Source organism: Alligator mississippiensis, chromosome 16, assembly GCF_030867095.1.
Source record: "Alligator mississippiensis isolate rAllMis1 chromosome 16, rAllMis1, whole genome shotgun sequence".
NCBI classification, from domain to species: Eukaryota; Metazoa; Chordata; order Crocodylia; family Alligatoridae; genus Alligator; species Alligator mississippiensis.
In genome coordinates this window covers 22,170,233-22,193,586 of record NC_081839.1, presented here as the reverse complement: position 1 = coordinate 22,193,586, position 23,354 = coordinate 22,170,233, and the positions used below count along the sequence as shown (strand labels likewise).

At 47.8% G+C, this 23,354-nt stretch overlaps 1 protein-coding gene across 9 annotated transcripts in view; it reads right to left on the bottom strand.

Annotated features, from left to right (window-relative positions):
• ST3GAL4 (ST3 beta-galactoside alpha-2,3-sialyltransferase 4) overlaps nucleotides 1-23,354 on the bottom strand; it is a 185,585-nt gene that overhangs the window by 87,119 nt on the left and 75,112 nt on the right. The window contains exon 1 of one of the 9 annotated variants that reach the window (XM_019490134.2): nucleotides 21,474-21,780. The exons of the other annotated variants lie outside the window; for them this stretch is intronic. The gene's annotated coding sequence lies outside the window, so the exon portion shown is untranslated. Of the gene's footprint in view, nucleotides 1-21,473; nucleotides 21,781-23,354 lie in introns of those variants that run through there. 9 annotated transcript variants of the gene reach the window in all.

The window sequence follows — 23,354 nt, the reverse complement described above, 5'->3', positions numbered from 1 at the left end:
GAGTGCCAAAAAACCCACAATGTCTACCTTGGAAGGTGCCAGAGTGCCGGCATGCCAGAAAAACAAAATGAAGGCAAGGGGGTGTACATGGCAGGACGCACTGCATATTAGTATATTTAATAATCATAAATGTTGCCTTTGTTGTTGTGTATTCCTTTTTTGTTGAGCATGTTGCAATGAGAGAGAAAAAAAGAGACAAAGAAGACAAAGAGAAGAGAGAGAGAGAGAGAGAACCAGATACACACACACACACGCATACACACACACGCACAACCATGTGCACAAATGCAGAGAACCAGAACACACCCATAAAAGACGCATGCACACACACATCCAGAACCAGACACGTGTGCACACACAAGACCAGACAAAGGCAGACGCACAGGCACACGGAGCTGGGCTCCTGGGCCACTGGACAAAGTCCGCTCTGAGGCACGTGTGCACTCGCCAGTATGGAGCTAATGCCAGAGCCCAGAGCAGATGTTTGCAGCCTCCCAGCTGCAGCCGGCCCAGGCTCTGGGTAGCTGCTGCAAACCACAGCAGGGCTTGCAGCCACCCAGCCACTTGGTGGGAGCAGCCTGGGCTTCGTGGCTGGCAGCAGCTGCCTAGAGCCTAGGCTGGCGGTGGCGTGCCGAGCAAAATGGCCTTGCGTGCTGTGCTCAGCACACGTGCTGGGGGTTGCTGACCTCTGACCTATCACGTCCTCCCATTTGGTCAGCACTAAATCCAAAGTAGCCTTACCCATAGTAGGCCCTTCCACAACCTGTGTCAGGAACAGATCATCAATAGCTGCCAAGAAGTTGGCTGACCTGCTGAAGCTGGCCAAATGGTCCTCCCAACAGATGTCAGGGTAGTTGAAGTCACCCATGACAATCATGTCTTTAGTTCTGGCTGCCTCGGTCAGTTCCCCAGAGATTGCCTGATTGCTGTCCTCTTCTTGGGAGGGAGGCCTGTAGTAGACTCCCACCATCAGGTCTCCCTCTCCTGATCCCCCTTGTATCTTGACCCAGAGGGTCTCAAGGGACTTTTCCCTACTATCAAACGTGACCTGCAGGGAGGGGTACCACTCTTTCACAGAGAGGGCCACACCTCCTCCCTTCTTCCCAACCCAATCCTTCCTATAAAGCCTATAGCCCTCAATATCCACTGCCCCATCATACGTGTCATCCCACCAGGTGTCCGTCAACCCAATGAGATCAAATTCCTCATCTACCAGAAGGAGTGCCACCTCCTCTTGTTTTTCTCATGAATTGCCTCTCCCATGTTTGCAGGATTTTTGCCCTGATCATCAGCATCAAGACAACTGTGGTTCTGGGACAGAGTGTTTGCCAGTCATCATCTCTCAGCCTTGACAACACACCTCGAAGTAGTGAACAAGTTCTGCTACCCTGGATCCACAGTCAGCGACAACCTATCACTGGACGAAGAGCTAAATGTGTGCATTGGAAAGGCCGCTACCACTTTCAGTAATCTCTCCAAATGAGTCTAGAACAATACAAAACTCACAATCAAAACTAAGCTGCTTATGTACAAAACCTGTGTCCTCAGTGTCCTTATGTATAGCAGTGGGACATGGTCAAAATATGCATATCAAGAAAAGAAACTGAACAGCTTCCACCTATGCTGTTTATGGAGCATCCTCGACATTGAGGGGCAAGAAAAATCACCAACACAGAGGTCATTGCCAAAGCTAACCTGCCAACCATCACTGCACTATTCAAACCGCGGCGCCTATGCTGGCTTGGCCATCTTCACAGGATGGAAGATGGGTGCATCCCAAAGGACATCAAGTAGGGACAAACTGCAAGTGGGGAGAGAAGTGTAGGGGGCCCAAAACTGTTTCAAAGACATCTGCAAGCGGAATATGAAGGCTTTTGGAATCAACCCAAACCTTTGGGAGGCCTTAGCAGGAGACTGGACAAAGTGGCACTTCTTTCTCAGTCATGGAGTCCAACATCACAATAAGAAATATTCACTCGAATTACAACAGAAATGTGATGAAAGGAAAGAGCCTGTCAGTACAGCAGCCCCCAATGCCATGTACAGCTGTGACCGCTGTGGCAGGAACTGCAAGTCTAACATTGGTCTTTATAGCCACAAGAGAAAACGTACCACCAGTCAGCAGAACAGCTGCAATATCTACCATTATTCACTGATCAAATGCCATAGCTTTGTAAGCAATGGGCAGCACTGAACCTAGCAGTCAGAGCAGAGAGTGGCCAGCCTGTACTTCAAGCTTGGCTGCAGAATTACTTTGGACTGGTCTCTGCTACTGGTTCCCCATCTCTAAAATGGAGCTGTTAATATTGTGCTGCGAGGCTTGCAGTCTGAAGTGTTTTGAATGCCTCTAATTAATAATGTGAATCAAAATATCATCATAGAAATATTGCAACAAAGCAGAAATGCAGATATATTACATAAGATTCAGTAGCCTGCATGTCAGGTGCAGCTGGAAATGAAACTATCACGTTCTTCTGCCAACACTTCCCAGGCTCATATAGACAAGAAGCTGCGTTCCTTCTTGTGCCCAGCACAAATATGTGGTCAATTTATTGCCCACCATCATCCTATTCTCTTTGCCAGCGGAGCTCTGAATTGCTCTAATTCTGCATCTCCACTGACTGCCCTTTCATAGGCTCACTAGTGGTTGATTTTTTACATGATTTTTTTCATCTCTGCTCTGACCAATTTTCCAAACACTTCAGATCTCCAGCACACAGGACCAGAAGGGACCTGTTGGACCACTGAGACCAGTCCCCTGGGTTTGCAGAGAACCATTCATCCCAGGAGTCCTAAAAATCACCCACTCCAACCTCTTACACATAACACCTTCCCCTGGATTTTAATAGATCATCTAGGCTTCCTTTGCCCTATCATTTGAATTCAGCCAGTGGGATTAGCTTTCGAGGACATTAGACAGGTATGTTGAATCATATCCCAGTGCCTCAGGGTTCAGGAAGTCACTTAACATTTCCTCATCCTCCCAGTCAGTCTGATAATCCTTCATTACCTGCCTGTGAGCAAACTATTCATCTATCCCAGAGGTTCCTAAACTGACAGACTACGCACCACCAATTTAAAATGGTACAACCTTAAGTACCGCCAGCACATTTTTCAGTTCAATGTTAAGTACCGCCAGCACATTTGTCATATCTAAAGTAATTCTAATAAATCTGTTAATGCGTACCACTGACAGGCTGTCCGCGTACCACTGGTGGTACCCATACCACAGACTGAGAACTGCTGATCTACCCTGTTAAGCAACATGCCTCTGATCTCTCCATAATCACATCACATCCAGATACCAACCCATACCTGTGACCACAACTGACATTAGATCCATCATCTAGTTGGTCAAGAGAGTACGGTCTCACTGGCCCAGCCTTCCCCAGGCTGGCCATTACCAAGCAGCTTTGGTCTCCTCCAGTTCCTCAGAAATAAGTTGCCTTAGTGGGGTTTGTCCACAAGAAGCATAGTTATAGGAAGGCTGGAAAGTTTCAAATCAGCAGCCCTGGGTTAGATTCTACGTTTAGCCCCATGAAGTCACCTAGCAGCTGCCAGCTTCCCTGGCAACACTATTACAAACGCATCCCAAACCAGCCCTGAAGATGTCCCTCATAGAAGACCAAACCCCACAATTCCTTGCCTTCGGCCTTTTTGCCAGAAGTGCCATTTTTGTTTGGAAAATACAGTTGGACGCCTATCCCACTAGGAGAAGAAAGGAGCTCAGCTGATTTCATATATACCCCAAACTGCCAATCAGGGACAAAAAACCATGACACAAGAGGAATCAAAGGGGTAAGTTCGGCAGTAACCTCTTAAGTTCTCCAGGCAACTTGGGAGTACATTTGAGCGCTATATTTCCAGAGAAAATTCTTGCAAGGATTCCAGGCAAAGCGATGTAAGGAGTCCTTCCAGGAAGGACAAAACAATGCAAGTTCTCCTTTCTCCATTCGTTACAGTAAAATGTAGCCTCCTGCTTGCTGAAATCGCAGCTGCACTCAAACTCAAAATGCCAGAGAAAACAGGTGCCAAAGGTCCCATCAAAACAGACCTGAGCAGGTTCGGGTCAAATCCCTGCAGCTGTGTGGACAGAGGCGGCAATGTGATAGTACAACATACACAAGAGATCTTCCACATTGTGCATGGTCAGTGCTTCAGGAGTGGCAAGTGGCAAAATCTCTGGGCTTCATTCCAACTGGACTCTGCTTTTTAACCACTCAAAACAAGCTCAGCTGATTCAAAACCTCAAGCTGGAAGCTAAATTCACAAACTCCCACACCTCCCAATGGCAACCCAGACGAGCCCATATAAGCCGACTGACAGAGATGGCTAGATGCAGGTTCTCCATACTTCCGATATCTGATGAAGTAGTACATGAGGAATGGAGTAAATACCCTTTCTGGGCTCACACTATAGGTTTAGATGCAAGGGCTAATCGTACACCCAGGAAGGGAACATCCACTTGCCCATGGCCAACAATAGAGACTGAATAATGGGGTCAGTTGGCTAAGTGACAAGAAAATCTGTAGCCTATAGTTACCGCAAAAGCCTGGCGGACACTTACCACATTTCCTATTTTTAGACTCAAAGTACTTCTTAAAGGCGGGCAAGGTACCATTAACTATTTTACAGAGAAGAAAACTGCTACACCTTTCTGTGCATTTAATGTGGCCAAGGTCACACATCAAATCGCTGGCAGAGCCAAGTCTTCCTTAGACAACCGCCTTTCCCAAGCAGCCAAAACAGTCCTCAACTGTTGTGTTACTGCTGCATGCTGGCAACCTGCTAATGTGATGCAACACAGGGATGACTGGGGCTCAGCCAGCAGTGGGATGGTCCATAAATCAGGCAAGCAGGAACACATCACCATATGGTTTATAATGGCTTTATTAACAGGAATTGGATATAGTGTTGCTCACAATGGGGTAATGCAAGTTTGCCAACTAGCCTCATAAAGCCTTTTATTCCACAACATAGAAGGTAACTCTCAGGTCAGAACTTCACTATGACTTTATGAAAAGAAAAATGGCTCAGCTGATTTGAGCAAAACATGTTTTGGTGACAAACTGAAAAGTGACAATGAGGCATCCCATTTCCACATCTTCAGAACAAGATATTCCCCCTCTGCGGTGCAATGGCTAGGATACCATATATTTTCATTGTGTATCTTGTATAAAAAGGCAGAATTGACTCATTTCAGCTTTGCAGAATATTCAGAAAACAAACCGTGGTTCAAAACAAAGTGTCAGAGTTTTCCTTCACAGAAATTTTAAATGATCCAAATTCCTTTCCAGTTCAAAATTAAACCAAATCTCAAAACACTTTTGCAAAACAGAACTGCCACCCTCCTTCACGCTTCCCTAGGAACTGTCCCCTGCAAGATTACACACAATAAAACCAAATCTAGCAGCTGCTCTGATCTGAAGTTTCCTACAATCTGTAGTTCTGGCTTTTGGTTTTCCATTTCAGGCAAATGACAGTTTCACCAGCAACAGCCTGCCTGTCACTTGGAGAAGCTACCTGTCACTGCACCAATGCAGAAGGATGTGGGCCACTTCACAAGTAACAAATATCTCTTCCTGTAGGGCGGAAAATATTTCCCATTCAAGTCCTAACAGAGCCAGACCCTGCTCCATTTGCGAGGAACTGATATAATAATCTAAGCTGATGTAACTTCTGCCTGCAAAACAAAAATTTTCTTTTCATGTCACATTACACACTGCCTTGTGACTACCATGTAATGAAAGATCCCATTGTAAGGAACAACTGAAGTCTCAACCTCAGTGTTGCATTAATATATGCTGCCCATTCAGGCATTCATAGCACGTGCATGCACGCATTCACACTAGCACACTGCTGCTGAGACCTCTTAGACTGGCTTGCAGGAATAAAACCATCCCAAAGCAGGTAAAATGGGGGAGGGAAATATTAAAGATGCAAGATTTCAGCAACAGCTGTCAAACATCATCAACATTCAGGTCTCACAGCCCCACCAAACACCCTTTAAGTGAGCGCGTGCCATACCACAGTGCTAACTGCTGGGAGTTCGACTTTTGTACACTCTGCTCTCTTGCCGCAGAGCTGATTTTATAAGCAGGGAAGCAGCAATTCACAGAAGAATCAAACTGGCTCCCACAACAGGCTAAAGTGAGCTAATGGAAGTTTCCTATTCTTTTATGCTGCAGACAGACCCTGCTCTTTCTGCTTCCGCCCTTGCAGAACATGCTGCTAATCTTAGACCTGATAAAGCATGTCAGATGGTTGGAGATAGAGGACAATTGGCTGATAAGAAAGCGCTGACCCATCACTGTGAAAGGACAAACCCCACAGAAGCAGTTTTGCAGAATTCAGTAATGATTTGCACCAGACATACTGCCTAACATTTAGGCACAGACTTCTACATTTTATTCCAGCTCTGTAAAGAAGCACCTACTTAACAGTTCTGCATCTCACTTCGCCCATCTCTACAACAGTGACAACAACACTTTTCTCCAGAGGGGAACTGTGACCTCCTGGCAGCACTCCACGAGCACCAAATGGAAGGCATTACAGTGGAACAAAGTATTGTTCTCACTAACATTGTCATTGCTCCGGCGACAAGTTCTCTGCATACACACAGCCTCCCTGGGGCCGAAGCGAACTGGTGTTACTGGGGGCAGAATGAGGCCCCGAGTCTTCACAGGATACACTTTATAAAATTAGATGACTGGAAAAAAAAAGAACTAACCAACTTCATGCAATGGACGATGGTTATACTGCCTCTGGAGTAGCTACCTGAAGTCCAGCTCAGATCTAAATCAATGCCTCCATCTCTACCCAGTGCCATCCATGCCAGCCTGGAATGCAAAAAGGAAAAAACTTCACCTGTTTTGCTAACAACCAGCCAGGGTTCAGAACTAATCTGTTCTTCTCCAGCAGAGGTCATCAGTGCACGCACGCACACAACCCATGGCCTCACAGTCTAATATAGAAAGCAGACCACACACAAGCACAGATCAAAGCCCCTGTGAAAAAAGAAATCTGGAGTCTGTGCATTTTTACAACTGTAACAGTGGCATCCTCGTCAGTTCTGCAGGAGGCTGCATGCAAGAAGTACATTAGGAGCTCTTGCCTTTCCGGCTCTTGTAGAGATAGTCAGTTTATTTGGCTACACTTTACTGTGTCCTCTAAAACTGTTGATTTTGTTCATTTATGGAAAAGTGAAAAATTATAAATGAAATGGAGCAATATGTATAAGCCAGAAAAATGCGAAGGCGTTCTGTAGCGAATGCACCACAAAATAGAAAGCGGCAGCTCAATCTCGGCATTTTTTCCCCCTGTGTTAATTGTGGTTAATTTTAGATCATCACTTTATGAAAGTGAAAATTTATCTATCTTTTCAAGAGAAAAAAAACCTCTTCTGATTGTTCTGGACTGCAAGATGAGGTCTTGCAACTAATTATAAGGCCTGTATTTTTAGGCAGAAATGAATGGAAATACCACAATGCATCTGCGCTCTCAGCTTTGGCTACTAAAAGTTTGTGTCATCAAGAGACCCATTCATTGCTCTGACATTGCTCTGTGATGGACTGAAAAAATGCTAAAGGTCAAAGCCCTTGGCAACGCCAGCCAATGTCAGCAATGTTCAGAAAGGCTGAACTAAAGTAATACCTGATGCAAAACTTCTCATAAGTGCAGTTTTTCTTGCACTGAACATCACAGAGACCCTGCACAGCTGTCTAGCTGGCCACAGAATTGAGGACTGGTACCCTGCTCCCGAGTTGCACACGCTGAAGATACAGCTGCCTTTTGTGGGGGGGGAGAGATAGCAACGTTAGTGGAGTCCTTATGCAGAAAGTGGACATAAGCTCAGCAGCTGTTCTGCTAGTCCTGCTGCAGCAAAAAGTTGTTTCACCCAGGTAGGAGCACACCTCTAACACAGAACGTCAAGGCAGCTGCATAGAAGAGGTGTCCTACCCTCCCATCTGGAAGGAGCCACACTCGATAGGGCTGCCTGTGAAAGCACTGAGGAATGCTCATTCAGTCACCATGAACCCTGCCCCAATCAGGGTGTCTGCACTGAGACTGAATTTAAGCCCACACCTCCAGGCTATCTAAACCCTTTAAAGCTTGAGGCCCGGCAGCCATGCAACCTAAGCCTGGAAGCCCAACTGAACTGCAGGGCCTGAAGCGGAGCACAGTGCACCCCTCACCTTTCCACGTGCCTATTTTTGTGGTGTATTCAGAGCTCACCCAGGTGTTGCGTATGTCTGGAGCCCAGGAAGTTCACCTGCAGCATTCCCATACCTCCCTTCTCCTGACCTCCAGTCATTTGGCACGCTGCCTCCAGCCTCTAGGACTTAGGTGCAGGAAAAAAACTAAGGAGAGAGGAGCAGTCCACAGACCAATCCCCAACTTGCCATGTAAGAAGCACAATGTGACAGCTCTGGTGCATGTGGTGAGGAAGGCCGACTCATGGGGCTGGACTGGTGGAGGGTGATCTCTAGTTAAGCTTGAGATCAGTAGAAGTGGAACCAATACATCACCTGGCCAAACAGCTCAGTTCAGTCAGGGTCTCCGGAGCTTCTTATATCCTAGAGCAGGTCTAACTCTCGCCATCCATGATGGCAAGGAGCTGGTAGGCAGGCTTTGGTGTGCTCCATGCAGAATCTAGTCTGAGCTAGCTGAGCTCCTTTTTGGTTATCTCTTGTATTTATTCAGCTGCTTAACTGGGGGACTTTTGAAAACCTGTATTTGTACAGCTGCTCCAAAGGAGGGAAAAAATAAAAGCATGAAATGTAAAAGGATCTCCCCGTCATCCCCCCACGGTCCAAGAGGAGAGAAAACAACATTTGACACTAGGAAGCAGAGAGTTTGTTCAATATTTAAAGAGCTTGGAGACACCTAAGAAAGGCCTTCTAGTTTCAAAGAGCAAAGGGAAAGGAAGAGAAAGCTTCAGAAGAACAAGTTTCAGCATCTATTTCTAAACAAGTGAAAGTGACTGTAAAAATAGGCATCTAAGGAAACACCGTGATAGCAAAGGCTAGTGGCAAAGTAAACTGGGAAGGGAATGCCCAAGGTTTCCATCAACAGAAAGGGAATGCCGTATACAGGAGGATACAAACAGGTTTGGTCTAGTCTGGAGCAGTTACCATTCACATCCCAATATGGAAGCATACTGAAAGATTTGACAAACAATTCAGGAGCACATGGGAGCATTAGCTGAACTGAACTGTGAAGATAAAAGGAGGAAGCCAAGACTAAAACAGCAGGACAAAAGTGAAGAGTTTGTGATTGGATTCAGAACTGGGCAGAGGACCAGAGCAGCAGGGAAGGCTGCCTGAAGAGAGATGTGCACTGGCAGAGCTGTGTGAACCCAGCCACTCCTTCCCTGACATTACTTTCCTTACAACCACTGCCTTCAGGAGCCCATAACTATGCTTTGAATGTCTTTTCCAGGCACAGTCCAAAGGTATTCGTACATAGGTAGCAAAACTAAACACGTCTGCATTCCTGCTCCCAGCATGGGATCAGAGAAGTCCCTTGAAGGAGGGGGGGGAGGCAACCGCCCCAGGCCCCGTACTTTGCAGGGCCCCACAGACAGTGCTGTACACGTCCTGTCAGCCACTGCACACTGCTCACCACCCCTCCCTCCCCCCTCAAACAGGCCCTGCACAGCCTGGTATGCCCCGGGCCCCGCACACCCACAGGGTCGGCTCTGCATGGGTCATATGTTCCATAAAATTCCCCGAGCATGCAGGGTAAATGGAAATTGCTAGCATATTATGAAAATCAGACCTGCACTCTGCTTCCAGATCTCATTTTCACTAATGCAAAAATTCAGCCAATTATGCTAATTTAAGGACAATTATCATTTCCTTTCATTCCCTTTCTGAAATACCCCTGTATAAAAAACTCATGGATTGCAAGTCTGCACACTGCTAAACTGCAGGGCCAAATATGATAGACTTAGCTTTCTTTTTCTGATCTTTAGTTGCATGGGGGGGGAAAAAAGCAGCTTATAAGATTTTCCATATTTTAGGACTATTTACTATAGAAAAAGTCCAAATCCATTCTGCAGCCACAGCTGAATAGATGCAGTTTTATCAAGTTCATGCTTCTGCATATTAGTTAGCATCACAGAATAACATGAAAAAGGATTATTAAGTCCTTGCACTACAGGACAACTAGCTGCGACACCTATCAGATTTGGAAGGTGTTCTGTGCTTGCCAACTAGACAGCAAAACATGCCCCTTGTTCCAGCAGACCAAAGTACATTCCCCAGATTTCTTCATGTACTGAGTAAGATCCTCCTGTTCAGTCCACAATGCTGTGCTGATTTCCATCAGCCAAAGGCCTAGCCCAGGGACTCAAAGTGATTTTCACACGGAGTTTAGAACTGGCAAAGACTTTGCATTTCACATTGTTTCTGGAGAAGTTGGGTTTTTTCTAACAGATGGCCAATTTCATGTTTTCCAGGAAATCTGCAATGACCTTGGAAGTAACACAGTGTTATGAAGGCACCATTCCCTTTGCAGCCTGCAAAACCCCGCAGGAGTGATCAGAGACCTACATTATGTACAATGCAGCAATACAGAAAGAATCCGTAAACGTTAACATGCAGGTAGGAAAAGCAGAAGGGGCTGTTTCTGGAATCCACTTCTACTCCACGGTTTTGAAACCACGTGTATTAAAGTCATTCTGGCTATGAATCAGAAGCAAACTCAGCAGGGCCCTGCACTGGTTCTCTGTGTGCAGGCCTGTTAGTATAACTATGCTCAAGAAGTAGCCTCATCAAACAGAGGAATTATTGTGAACAAACACACACAACAACAATACACACCAGGCACCTGTTAATTAGCAAATGCAGCTGTTTTGTGACCTGGCTTCTGAGCCAGCTCTGTTCACAGCAAGGAATCAGGCTGGAAGAGAAGCACCCAGGAGCGTTTCTAAATGGGATCTTTCGATAGATATGATCCAATTATTTAGTTGGCCTAATAAAAGGTAAGAAAGTTCTTTGTAAGTTTTCGGGCACAAACACACTCCTTCAGGCATTGAGAGACTCTGGTGCTGTTATGAGTTCTCCAAGGTAGAAAAGAAGCTGTGAGTGGAAGTTTGGAAGACAATGAGTAGAGATAGGAGGGGAGGGGGCGACGGGAGGGAAAAGAGTGTGAAGGAATGCCAATGGTCAGCTAAAGGCAGGTTACCTGGTATGTTAGATGCCAGGCAGGTTGTAAGTGTCATAAATCCAATGTCTATTTTAAGTCCATGATTTTTTGTATCCTGTAGCTTGATGAAGTAAAGTTCATAGGCTTATCTATGAAAGGTGTTTTGTAAATTCCCTTTGAGGATTAGAACAGAGATTGGAGAGGGAATGATTTTCTTGTGAGACGTAGATACCCACAGGTAATTGGATATTTTGCCTTTGATGGATTTTCAGTGTGCATTCACTCCTGTACACAGTTGTTGTCAGGCAGGTACAGGCAACAACCCTGAGTGGGATCTGCCTGCAGCTTTGGGGAGGAGCAGCCAGGTTCCAATGCAGATAGATGCCTTCCACATTGAGGAGGAAGCCTGTGCCTAAGGCTCCTACACGCATGTAACAAGATCAGGGCTTACTCCCATTTTTGAGAAACTGTGGCAACAAGGAGACAGACTCATCCCATCCTGGCAGCCTGCTGTACTGAGGGGCAGGGGAGAGGAGGAGCAGCACAGGCACTGGCCCAGCTCAGTAGCCATCTGCAGAACGTGCCTCAGCTCCCACAGGAAGCCTCCAGTTCAGATACCCCCAGCCTCCACATACAAGTAATGAGCTAGCTCAAGGGACCACAGCAACTGGGGAGGACTCCTTGAGGGGCTCTGAGAGGAAAGTCACAGCATGACAGACTAATGGGACCTTGGGCACACTCATTCATCTTGCTGTTAATGTCAGCTCGCGAGGCACCATACAACAGGAAATGGCTAAAGATCAAGGCAAATCAGCACTGGCCTTTAGGTGCACCCCAATCCCCAACCAGTACTGCATCTCCAGATTATTTCCTGTGTGGTAGAGATGTTCCTTCTTCAGACACTAGTGTCCAATTCAGGGTCACCCCTGGCTTCCCAGTGCAAGGGTAATCAGACGGTAGGCCTGTTCCAAGTAGAATGCAATTTAGTTACACACATCTGTCCTGGAATGATACGGTCACACAGCAAGCGCAACAATCCCTTCTTCCACACATCTCAGCCAACTTTTACCCCCTACCCAGGGAACAATTCTGCCTCAACAGTTGATTCTAATTGGAGAGCAAGGCAGAAGTTATATCAGGTTTGAATATGCAGCACATCCAAGCACAGTACATGAACTGCAGAGCAGCACCGCAACTTCTCTTTATGCCACCTGCCCATATGTGTGCACACTATAAATAGTCACAAACAGGGAAGAAAGTATGTGAAGCATGACTTATGCCAGGGGTCTCAAATGTACAGCCCACGGGCCAGATCCAGTTTTTCTGGACTGCTGGACCAACCCCATGCACCAACACCAGCCCGGGCCCTGACCCCACACACTACATGCAGCATGCAGGCAGGTCCTGGTGCCATGCACACCCTGCACACCACAGGCGGTCAGTCCCAGTCACTGTACGCAGTCTGGATTCCTGTGTTGCACGTAGCGTGGCTGACAGCACATACCCTGTGCTGATCCCAGGCGCCATGTGCACAATAATCCCTGGGGTCAGCACATGCTGTACATGGTACACAGGGCTGGACCAGCCATATGTGCTACACATGGCACAGGGGAATGGCAAGAAGCCAGAGCCAGTACACAGGGCGAGCCTGGAAGGGTGGTGCATAGACTGCAGCACACATGACTGGTAGAGACGCATGTGCTGTGTACAGGACACAACAGCCCTGGGGCTTGCTGTGCATGTGGTCCCCTGGGCAGGCACATGGCACACACTGCCCACAGCAAATGGGTTTCATTTGGTGCTGCATGTTGTACAGGGGACAACTGCATGTGGTACTCTGGAATGACTTCATGTGCCGCCTGCAGCACTGAGTCCAGCCTGTGCACAATAGGCAGTATGTGCCACGGGCTGGCCTTGGGAGCCACCACATGCTGCACAAGGGGTTGGCCCCACCCCAGCCTGTAGACCAGTCCAGAGACACTCATCCAAGCCTGCGGGGACAAATGAGCTTGACATCCCTGACATTGGCCAAACCACAAAGAAAAAAGTCACAAAGATCAACCTGTAGGAGGCCTAATATGAATCAATACTACACCTCTAGCAGTATGCTGTATTGCACTCATACAAGCACAGTACTGATGACTGGTAAGAGGGCTTCGAGATCTTCTGGTGAGTGCTAGGTACTGTATTTTCCTCACATACAAACACACCCCAGAATAAGATCCTGCTCTTCACAAACAAGGTGGATATGAAAGAAAAAAAAGAAAATACTGGTAGGTAGCAATAAAGAACTGTGTAGCAGCAGCTAGGGAGCCCAGTGTGGTTATTTTGTGCTGCCTCATGTAGAACAAGTGCAATCTTATTTTCGTTTCTACTGCCACCCACTCTTACTCATGCTACTGAAACTATTATTACCATTTTTCCTTGCTTATACTGTGCACCCCAATTTCCAGCAGCAGAATTTTTGGGGAAAGTTGCATATTGTATTGGAGAAAATATAGGGTATTAGTATTAATTCACAAACTATAGGCTGCAAGACCTGCTCACACAAGAAAAATAGTTTCATTGCGAAAAAACAATATTTTATATACAGCTGATGCAGCTTATGGTAGAAAGTAAAAAAAAAAACAAATAAATTGCAATTCAAAAGAGGAGCGGAGGTGAAGGGACCGGCCCAGGGACCGGTCAGGGCCGCAACACTCAGTAGTACTCTTAACTCTGGATAAAGCTCCCCAGTGCTTGAGACATGTTTCCTTGGGTCCTTAGCCTGAATGTGGTTCAGCCTAAACATTATATTTCATTGGAAAGGGTCCAGTTAGGGAGTGAAAAAACAAATGAACCAAATGAACAAAGCCTTTTTATTTTAAGATACTACCTCTACCAACTAAACTCCTTTAATTTCATCACTAGGCTAGGGACAGACATTACACATAAACCGGTTTAAGTGATCAGAAACTAGTTTAAACCTGTAACAGAACAGCCATTCGGTGCACTTAAACCAGTTTCAAAATGGCTGAAACCAGTTTGAAATAAACCTGGTTGAATGTAGTATCAGACTTAACTGATTTGGGTCAAACCGGTTTATGCAATGTCTGTCCCAGACCCCTTCCTGGTTTAAGTTAAACCAGAGTCCCCCAGCATCCCAGATGCTTCACAGCCCTGGGCGGGGCGGGGCTGGGCTGGACAGTTCTTTCTGCTCCAAAGAACAGGCTGGCCCTGCCCCTCTCCTCCGTAGCCAGAGCTCGGGGGGAGGCGGCAGGCACACCAGGGTCTGCCTGGCTTCCCTCGCTGCTCAAGCAGGGATTCCCCCCGTCCCTGCCTCCCATCTCCCACAGCACAGACCCCAGCCCCACAGACCCTAGGCATGTGGTATGCTAGCTAATGCTGAGAGGTGTCTGTTTGTGTGCATCTCCCATTTCACTGGGACAGGGCAAAGGCAAACATAGCAGTGTCTGCTTAGGGCTTTTTGAAGCTAATCAACAGACCAGCTGGTAATGCCCCTCCTTGGAAAAAGATGTTTAAGAAGAGTTTGAACTAATGTGAGAGGGTTTTGTTTTGCTGATGGGCTAATAAACACTGTGCTTTTATCAGCCCCGACCCCTGCTGGTTCACATCCCTGTCAGGTTTACAGACAGGTTTGTAGACAGAGAGAGGAAGATTGAAAACCTCAGTATCACAGACAGATGCATGCACTGCGCACCGCCCCCACCCCCCCACCCTTTGCCTCCGAGTGCTAGCCTGGGGCTGATGGCTGCAAACACTCCTGCCCCTTGAGCAGCCAACTGGGGGTGGGGGGTGAAAGCCTGAGAGTGCAGGCCAAATCCATCCTTAATCAGAGCAGGGCCTGGCCAAACCCCACCCCTCAGCTTAGCACTGCGGAAGGGAAAATAGGGCTGCTCTAGCACCCCCCAGCTTCCAGCCTGAGCCATTCCAGGCATGTGCCTGCATTTCTGGAATGAAATTCCACCTCCAAATCAGTTCAAGCTTTGCAGGTTAGACTGACCTGAACAGATTGAATCAATTCAGGCTTAGGCTTTTTGAATGTCTGTCTTAGCCTAGATGCTAGACAGGCCATCTGGAGTGAGGAGTCTCTGAAGCATTAGGATCTAAACTCTACTCTGGTTCTTATACTAGGCCCATTATGTCTGACTCCTCCTACTCAGACAACAGTGACAGTACTTGCATGCGCCCCTGCAATAGAGTGGTGAAGTGATCTTTCCTTCCCCCACAATGACCCCAGACAAGCTTCCATTTGATCTCTCCAGCCTGTTTTTCCAAGACATTTGCGCATAAGCTAAACCAAGAGGTTTCTGGCATCACACTGAATCCTAAGTGTAGTTAAAATGGGAGCAGACACATGTTCAAGCAGTTTAGCAGGTGTTGCAGAGTTATTCCTTTTCAGGCAAGGGGGTCTCTCTGAAACGCATACTAACTTTAATAAGTCACTACATTCTAATATTTTGCAACTGGTGCAAGTGAACATGTGGCATCACCCTCACTTGTGTTTCAGAATAAAGTCACAGGAGTCAAAAGACGAGCTGTGAACAGGAACAGGATGCTGCAGAGAAAGAAAGTGTTTTGACCTGGCCCATTAACAAAGTGTAGTGCAGGAGTAGCTAGACATGATCAAGTTAACGTCTAATGTACCGGGATCAGTTGGGTCTAAGTCGGTTCCAACAAACCATGATTCTTTTCTTGCCTGCCAGGGGCAGGGGTCAGACTAGATGGCCCATTGAGGTCCCCTCCGACTCTATGAATCTATGAATTCCATTTAAAGCCATGAATTTCATACTCTGTTAAGGCAGCTAAATTCTCCCCAGGGAGGTGCTGCTAACACAGAATTTCATGGTACAGCTTCATACCAGCGTCCTATATGAGCAAGCACATGATCCTGGCAGTGCTCTGCAGGTGCACACAGACAATCAGCATGCACACTGCTGGGGTCAGCACCCTGAGTTTAAGGCAATGCCCCAGGGGACAGGAAAAGCACAAGACAATGTTATGGAAAAAGCTGGATCTTGTGGTCCTGAATGAAGGAAGAGTCCCACATCAGAGCTCCCAGGCCTCACAGTGGAGTAACAACTGGCATACAAAATGAGGTACTTTGTCCCACCAGAATAATTCTCTGTACACCCTCTATACAAAGATGACAGTCTTCCAGCAAATAGGAAAGTCATCAGCGAGTACACAGATGACTGAGGAGGTCAGGCCAAGATCTGCCTCCAAAGTACAGCATGGGTATCAGCTGTCAAAATACACCCCGTGAGTAAGAGGAAGAGCATGGAGAACTATCACATCAGTACAGAGATAACACCTGCATGAAAACTCAGCCAGAGCCCATCCCCCTGCCCCATGGTATTGGAGCTCACCCAAAGAGGCGACAACAGAGCACTGTTGTCGAGGCATAGTCAAATTAGGGCATGAAAAAGCCAACCACCGCTCCCACAAAACACCAGTGGCTCAGGCAAACACAAATTAATGTTAAAAACTCAACCAAAAATGGGCAAAATACATACCTGCTTCTATAGAAAGTTTCCAAGAAAAAACAATAAAAATCAATGAGAAAAACATCCTCAGCAGCTCCAGTTACACTGACACTTCCACAGCCCACACATGAGCTTATAGGGCCTATATGCCTATGCAGAGACTAGCCAATTGTGGAGATTCATACCTGTACTACCCACAGCGTGCCCCTCTGACATGCCAACAAGCATTCCAGCAGTAAGGTCAAGTGATTTATTGGGACAGCATGAAATGGGACTGGTCATTAATGACCCAATCAATGCCCTTGGCACTGCCATTGAACAGAGACTACTCACTCTAATACCACTGTCTGAATTGGACCAGCATGGCTAACGTGGTTCAGGCACACAATAGGCCAATGTCACAGCTAGGCACTTTCAACTCCCCAACCCGAACAAGCAAGTGCCAATTCACATCTGGGAACAGGGGTTAGGAAAGGCCTCCAACACCCGTCTAGAGTGAGTCTTGAACTACTGCCTCTAGGGCCACAGCAAGACACCTTAGCTCTGCTGCTGCTGCCCTCCAATGCGAGGAATAATGTCATAGGCAAACAAGGTTCTTTGGGTGACTCTGATATCTTTTATTAGACCAACTTAACTAGTTGGGGGAAAAAATTTAGCAAGCTTTTGCATTTAAAAACCCTTTGTCAGGCTGAGGAAGCCTCTGCAGTTGGTGTGTGCTTTTCCTGCATGGATGGAATGAATAATGTCATGCATTGGGCGTAGCAAGAAGGGACTGCACAAGGCAGTGAACACTGCCCTCTGCTAGTTAAAGCACATTAATTTTCCTTTTGCTGGCTCAAGTAATGGAGCAGTTCTTTGAAGAAACTGGGTGGAAAGGGTGTCACGTGGATAAATATACCAAGTTCTATTCTCTCTGGTGCACAGGGGAAACAACTTGCTGGTGGCCTTAGCTGAAAAGGTAGCTGTGGCACTATGTGTGTAACCATGTCACTGCCAGTGCAGAGCTCACAAGATCAGCAAAGTTAAGGCCAACCAGTTTTTGAAAAGGAGACTTCCTCAAGACCTAGACAGCTGGACTGCACTTGGATGGTACAACAACAAGTGACTTGAGAGAGACCAGGAAGCTGCAAATAGCAGTGCTCTCTCTTTTGAGGCAGCGCTGAAAACCACAACTTAAAAAGACACTGAGCACACATACATCAGTTTGCCCACAACACTGATTGCCTGGCAGCTTGTTCTGGGGTGAGTAATTAAACGCCTCCAATTTTTTCAGAGGTTTCTGTTTTGCTTCCTCTCCTCAGCTGCTCTGCTCTCTTCTGCTCTGCAGAACGCTGCTACTAAAGAGCTGCTATAGTCTCATGGCAGATGGCTGTATTTCAGAGGTGGATTAAAGATCTCTGGGGGCGCAATTTTGTCCCCTAGGTCTATAAGGTCTGACAAAGCTTGCATGTCAGGTCCAGGTGATGCTAAGGAGGCTTTGTTCCATCTCTGTGCCTTCCCAAAACCAAACTGCTAAGGGGCCAAAAAGTGCCTGGGCAGGTAGTCCAAGGGGACTGCTTGGGAGATGTACTCGCCCCTCTGAGCTAATTCTGGCCAATGCATCTGCTCCACTCCTGCACTGCAGGACTCCTCCCCTGCCTGCTCCAAGGCTCTGATGGTCCTTCTGTGCCCCAGCAGGAATGGGGCTGAGCAGGAAGAAGAGCCCCACCCTATGTTTTAGGCATGTTTGCAAACAAATAGGAAGGCTGGAAAGCCACTGGCATCTCTAGAGTTAAGGAGCACTACATTGAATAAGAAGACATTGTGCATTTACCCATTAATTGATTTCAGCCTAGGAATTCTTCCAATGCTGTGCTTCCTGGGGTAATTACAAGAGCATTAAATCTTATGCGTGGCATAAATCCCAGGACTTGAGAGATGACCTCCCTATCTCATATATTTTCCTTGCAATTGTTTCTTATTCAGAAACAGCCCCCACCCACAAACCAGAGGGTGCCTTCTTCCGTTACGACCATCCTGTTTGTATTTCCTCCCCGTGGCCACTGACAAACCTGCCGTGCAGATTAGCATGCGGTAGGCAGCTGCAGTCAGCTGAACCGGGCTGCTATCTGTGCGCTGCAAAAGTGGCTCAGCAGAAGTCAGGCTTGTTTCCCTTTGGGAAGGTCTTTCCCAGGGAGCCAGCTGTGTGGGTGACCGAGAGGCTGCAGTATTTGCTGTGCTAGGTGTACATAGAAGAGATGAGAGCTTGTGATTACAGCAGCATCCCATTGCAAGATGCTGAAGCCAGGGAATGAAGCAGACTGGCCCAGCTGACAGTCTCGACAAATAATGAGCGACAAGTTTTGGATTTGACTTGGGGGCAGAGGACAGGCAGAGAAGGACTCTGGTCAGATGCACTGTTGTATCCTGTTCACACCCTTGGGATCCATCCAAATCAGGCACTGGTTGGTAGATGAATGGTGCTGGTATGATGCAGGACCGGGTAGTTTTAGGCAGCCTGTGATGGGGCAGAGCCTGTTGTGTGCAGGTGGTACTTCCTCAGTGAACACACTTTCAGCCTCTGGTTAAGGTCGCCTTTCTCTCCCCAGGATTTGTGGTGTTGCTGGCCAGCAAGACTAGGCTGCCTTCCCTCCTCGCTCCTGGCAGTGATCCAGTCATGAAGGCCAGGTGTGCTGGCTCAGATGCACTGAACTACCCTTCCTCTGAGGTTCCCAGAGGGGGCTTGGAGATGTACAGAGAAGCTCCTCACTGAGAAGGCCCCAAGGCCTCAGACATGTGGCTCTTGCCACTCCAGATGTTCCCAGCTTTTCTTGCTCTGGGTTGTGTAATGTAATCATTGAGTCAACTTGAAACCTTTCCTGCTGGAGAGTGGAATAGTGGGATCCACCCTCCTCTCCCAGCTCTCTTAACCCCTTCCTTCATAGCACAGCAGAGGCCAGTAAGATGGCTGCAAGCTCGTCCCAGCCCTAGGTAGAAGGGCCTAGTGGCCTGCACCTCAGTGGACAGTGCAGATGGAGTGTATTCTCAGTGGTTCATTTAAATGAAAAACAGCGGTGAGCTGGTTGAAGCTGCTGAAGCAGAGAGGAGTTTGTGCTGGAGCTGGCTGTGGAAGGAGAGCACATGGACTAGCACCAGAAGGGTTAACAGAAAACAGACCCACAAGGTTCTCTGGAGGAAAAGCTCTCCAAATTTGAGAAGAAATAAGTTCCAGTGGCAGGGGGAGTCCCGGAGGCTGCTCACGGAGAAGTCAGAGGGATAAATAATCATCATTGAGCTTTTAGGCACAGGCACATACAGAGCAAGATACACAAACATGCACAGACACAGCAGAGTGGCAGCCAGGAAGAGAAAGGGCACAGGAAAAGCCTCGCTGCTGGCCATGACCCAGACTCAACAGATGCCAAGATCAGATGAAAGAATGGTTCTGAATGAGATCGTGTACTGCTCACCCACTGGTGGGGACTGGTGAAAGTCTCCTGGACGCACAATGCCACGAGTTTGCTGCGTGGTGCAATGGAGCACTTTGTAAAGCCTAAACACTCTTGGTAAATGCATCAGGAAGGAAACCAGAGCTCCTGCAGTTAGGGAGCAACATTGGCATGAGTATAAGTGGAGATATACTTAGCCATGCCCAATTTAAGCTGGAAATGAGAAGGCCACTAACCATCAGACAAGGGAGGGTCTGGAGCAGCCCCCCAGTAGAAGCAATAGAGGCATAAAACCCTTAACTCACCTTTAACCAGAAGTAGATACACTCACAAATGGGAGCATGGATGTGGTGCCTGTAACAGCAGAGATCTAGACTCAATGCCTGAGGTCCCCTCAGATTGATCACCGTATTTGGGGTCAGAAAGGAATTTTTCCCCTGGCCAGACTGGTATGGACTGTGGGGGGGTTTGTCTTCCTCTGTAGTGGGGGGCATGGCCCTCTGCCCAGGATCTCTTGGGCATGTATTTGACAACATTTCATAGAAGCAGGACATGGGCTGATGTGGTTCCTCAGCTTTACTTGTGACAGATGAGGGTGTTAGATCTATGTTGCATCAAGGTTGAGGGTTGTCTTATGTAGCACTTAGATTGTGGTTGTATGGGATGGTTTGGATAGGTGTGATCCTGCCGCAGGCAGGGGGGTTGCACTAGATCAGTGGTTCTCAACTTTTTTTGTACCAAGACCCTTTTGTAAACAGCAATGGCCAGTCCTGACCCAGTGCCCCTCACTCCCAACCCACTGCCCCCTGCCCTCAAGCCCTGTAATGTGTGGAGCAGGGAGGAACAGAGGGGACCCAAGCAGCCCCTTGCAGGCTGGAGCTGCCAGCCTGCAAGGGCAACGCCACTATTTCTGTTTTTCTTTTTTAAAGAACAATTCATTTCTAAAAGTTTGTTCACGACCCTTTCGTATTTTCTTGCAACCCACCTGTGGGTCATGATCCACAGACTGAGAAATGGTGGATTAGACCTCAGGAACTCCCTTCCAGCCCGACTTCTCTAGGACTAAGAACTGCAGGAGGAACAGCCAACATTGCCAGCAGTCACAGGGGTGCGGGGTCACCCTTCACTCCCATTATGTCATTGATTCATTCTTCTCCCCTTGTCCCTCTCCCTCCCCCCAAGGGCACATTCCTCTCTGCTCATTACTGTCGTCATCTCCTCTCTCTGCTGCCTCAGGTCTCTATTCCACGTGCTTTGCATGAGACTCCAAAGGAATCTCAGGCTATGTGGCTACCTGCTGCAGATGCAGCCATCAGGCCAATTGTTCCCAGCTTCGATCAGCAGACCCAACAGCTCCACACAGATAAAGACCAGCCTGCCTCCAGCGCCCGGACAGCGCAGCACTTACTTTACTCGTCAGCATCTGAGAGCAGTAGAGACTGCGCAGTGGTGTTGCAGCCAGGCTCCTGAGCCCGATAAAGATCCCTCCTCCTCCGGTGCAAGTGGGCAGAAAGAGAGAGCCTAGTTGGCGGCTGTGTAGTAAAAGGTCAACTATAACAGTTTCCCAGCTGAACTCAACATTTACTGGGGACGTCCCTGCTGATGAGCTAAAACCAGTCACTAGGGCCCCACTTGGCCATCAACCCAAGCTAGGGACAAATAGGCAGCGAGGAGCAAAGAAGAAATTGCAGCAAGAGCTGCAGCAGGGAGGACTGGGTAGGAATGACCCTAGCAGCCTGACAGACGTGAGCTCAGAGTGGGCTGGTTTGGGCAGAGGCAGAGAATTTGTGGCCACCCACAGTCTTCTCCACGCTCCTCCCACAGTCTGGGCTGGCTTTGCTTGCCTGCACTGCAGTCTGAGCTGCTGATGCCGGTGCAAGGATTTTGCTGCCGTCTTGCACCTAATTCCTGCCATCTGTTGGCCGAGTCGGATGTAATTCAGCCTTTACCCCTGCTGGTATACTTGGCACTGCAGGCTTTCCATGCAATGAGAGAGGCAGGAGCTGGGTTAGATCAGGCAGCCAGTTCCCTGAGCTCAGCAGAAAGGCACCCTAAGAAGCCAGCTTTCTCTTGGAACAACTGGGAAGGGCTGTGGTTAATATATAATAGGCCATGAAGTAGACGTAAGGGAACTAAAATATGAATGGCTAAATCAGCTACAAGATGAGGATGCCAAGCAAACTGGTTTCCAGCAGCGGCTCTTTCTCGGCTCCCACACCCAGGGATCTATCATAGCGCCACTACAGCAGTGCGAGATGGCACAGGGCACGTCTGCCCAGAAAGCAGAATCCTGGTGTTCTGCTCCTCTGTGCCGAGCCTCAGCCACACCATGCTATCTACCACAGCATCTCTCTCAGACACAGGACCCAGTACTGGTGACCCCCAGCCATGCTCAAATGGGGCAGGTTTTTGCCCCCTACTAGGAGCAAGTGTGGTCTGGCAGCTGGGGGACCAGACAGGAAGTCAAGAAACCTGGGTCCTATCCCTGGCTCTGCCTAATTAACCTGTGTAGGACCTCAGGCAAGTCACTCTGCCTCTCTCCCATCTGTCAATGGAAGGAATACAGCAGAACGACTGGCCCTGCTCTCAAGAGGTATTATAGACTTAGTGGGGCCAACATTTTTGGCAGGTGTGCCACAGATTAGCCCCAAGCCCTCCATGAGTGCCACTCCCACCTCCTTCCCAATCTGCTGCTCTGCTTTTTGCTGCCTGCCTTATCTGCCATGTGCCCATACGCAGAGGTTCCCCGTGCCACTTGTGGAACCCATGCTGCAGGCTGGCCACCCCTGCCACAGACAATGATCGAGAGAGAGGAAGCCCTGGGTCTCTCAGATTAGGCAGCAAACAGATGTTACCTGCACATGTACGTTGCTCTAGAAAAGATGTCAGCCCTGTTATGTAGTCAAGCCTGGAGTACGAACAGCTACAAAAACCAGAGGGAAGTTACTAGCAAGCCTGAAAGCAGCAAAATATGGATCTCTAGTTTCCTCCCCTCATCTTTTTGTCATCCTTACATTAAACTATTGATACACAATTCCTCGAGCCATAAGCAATACAAGACCTGAATCTGGAAGAGATCGTGAAATGAAAGTGCCCAAAACAAACTGCAACAGTAGTGCTTGAGGCCCAAACTGCTCTGGAATAATCCTAAACACATGGCAGCACAAACATTTCAGACTTATTTAAAAGTTTTCTCAAAAGGGAGATACTTCAACTGTGGAGCTGTGGCTCAAAGATCTCACATCCCTTTGTGCTGCCATGTGTTTGGGGTTATTCCAAATCCAGTTTA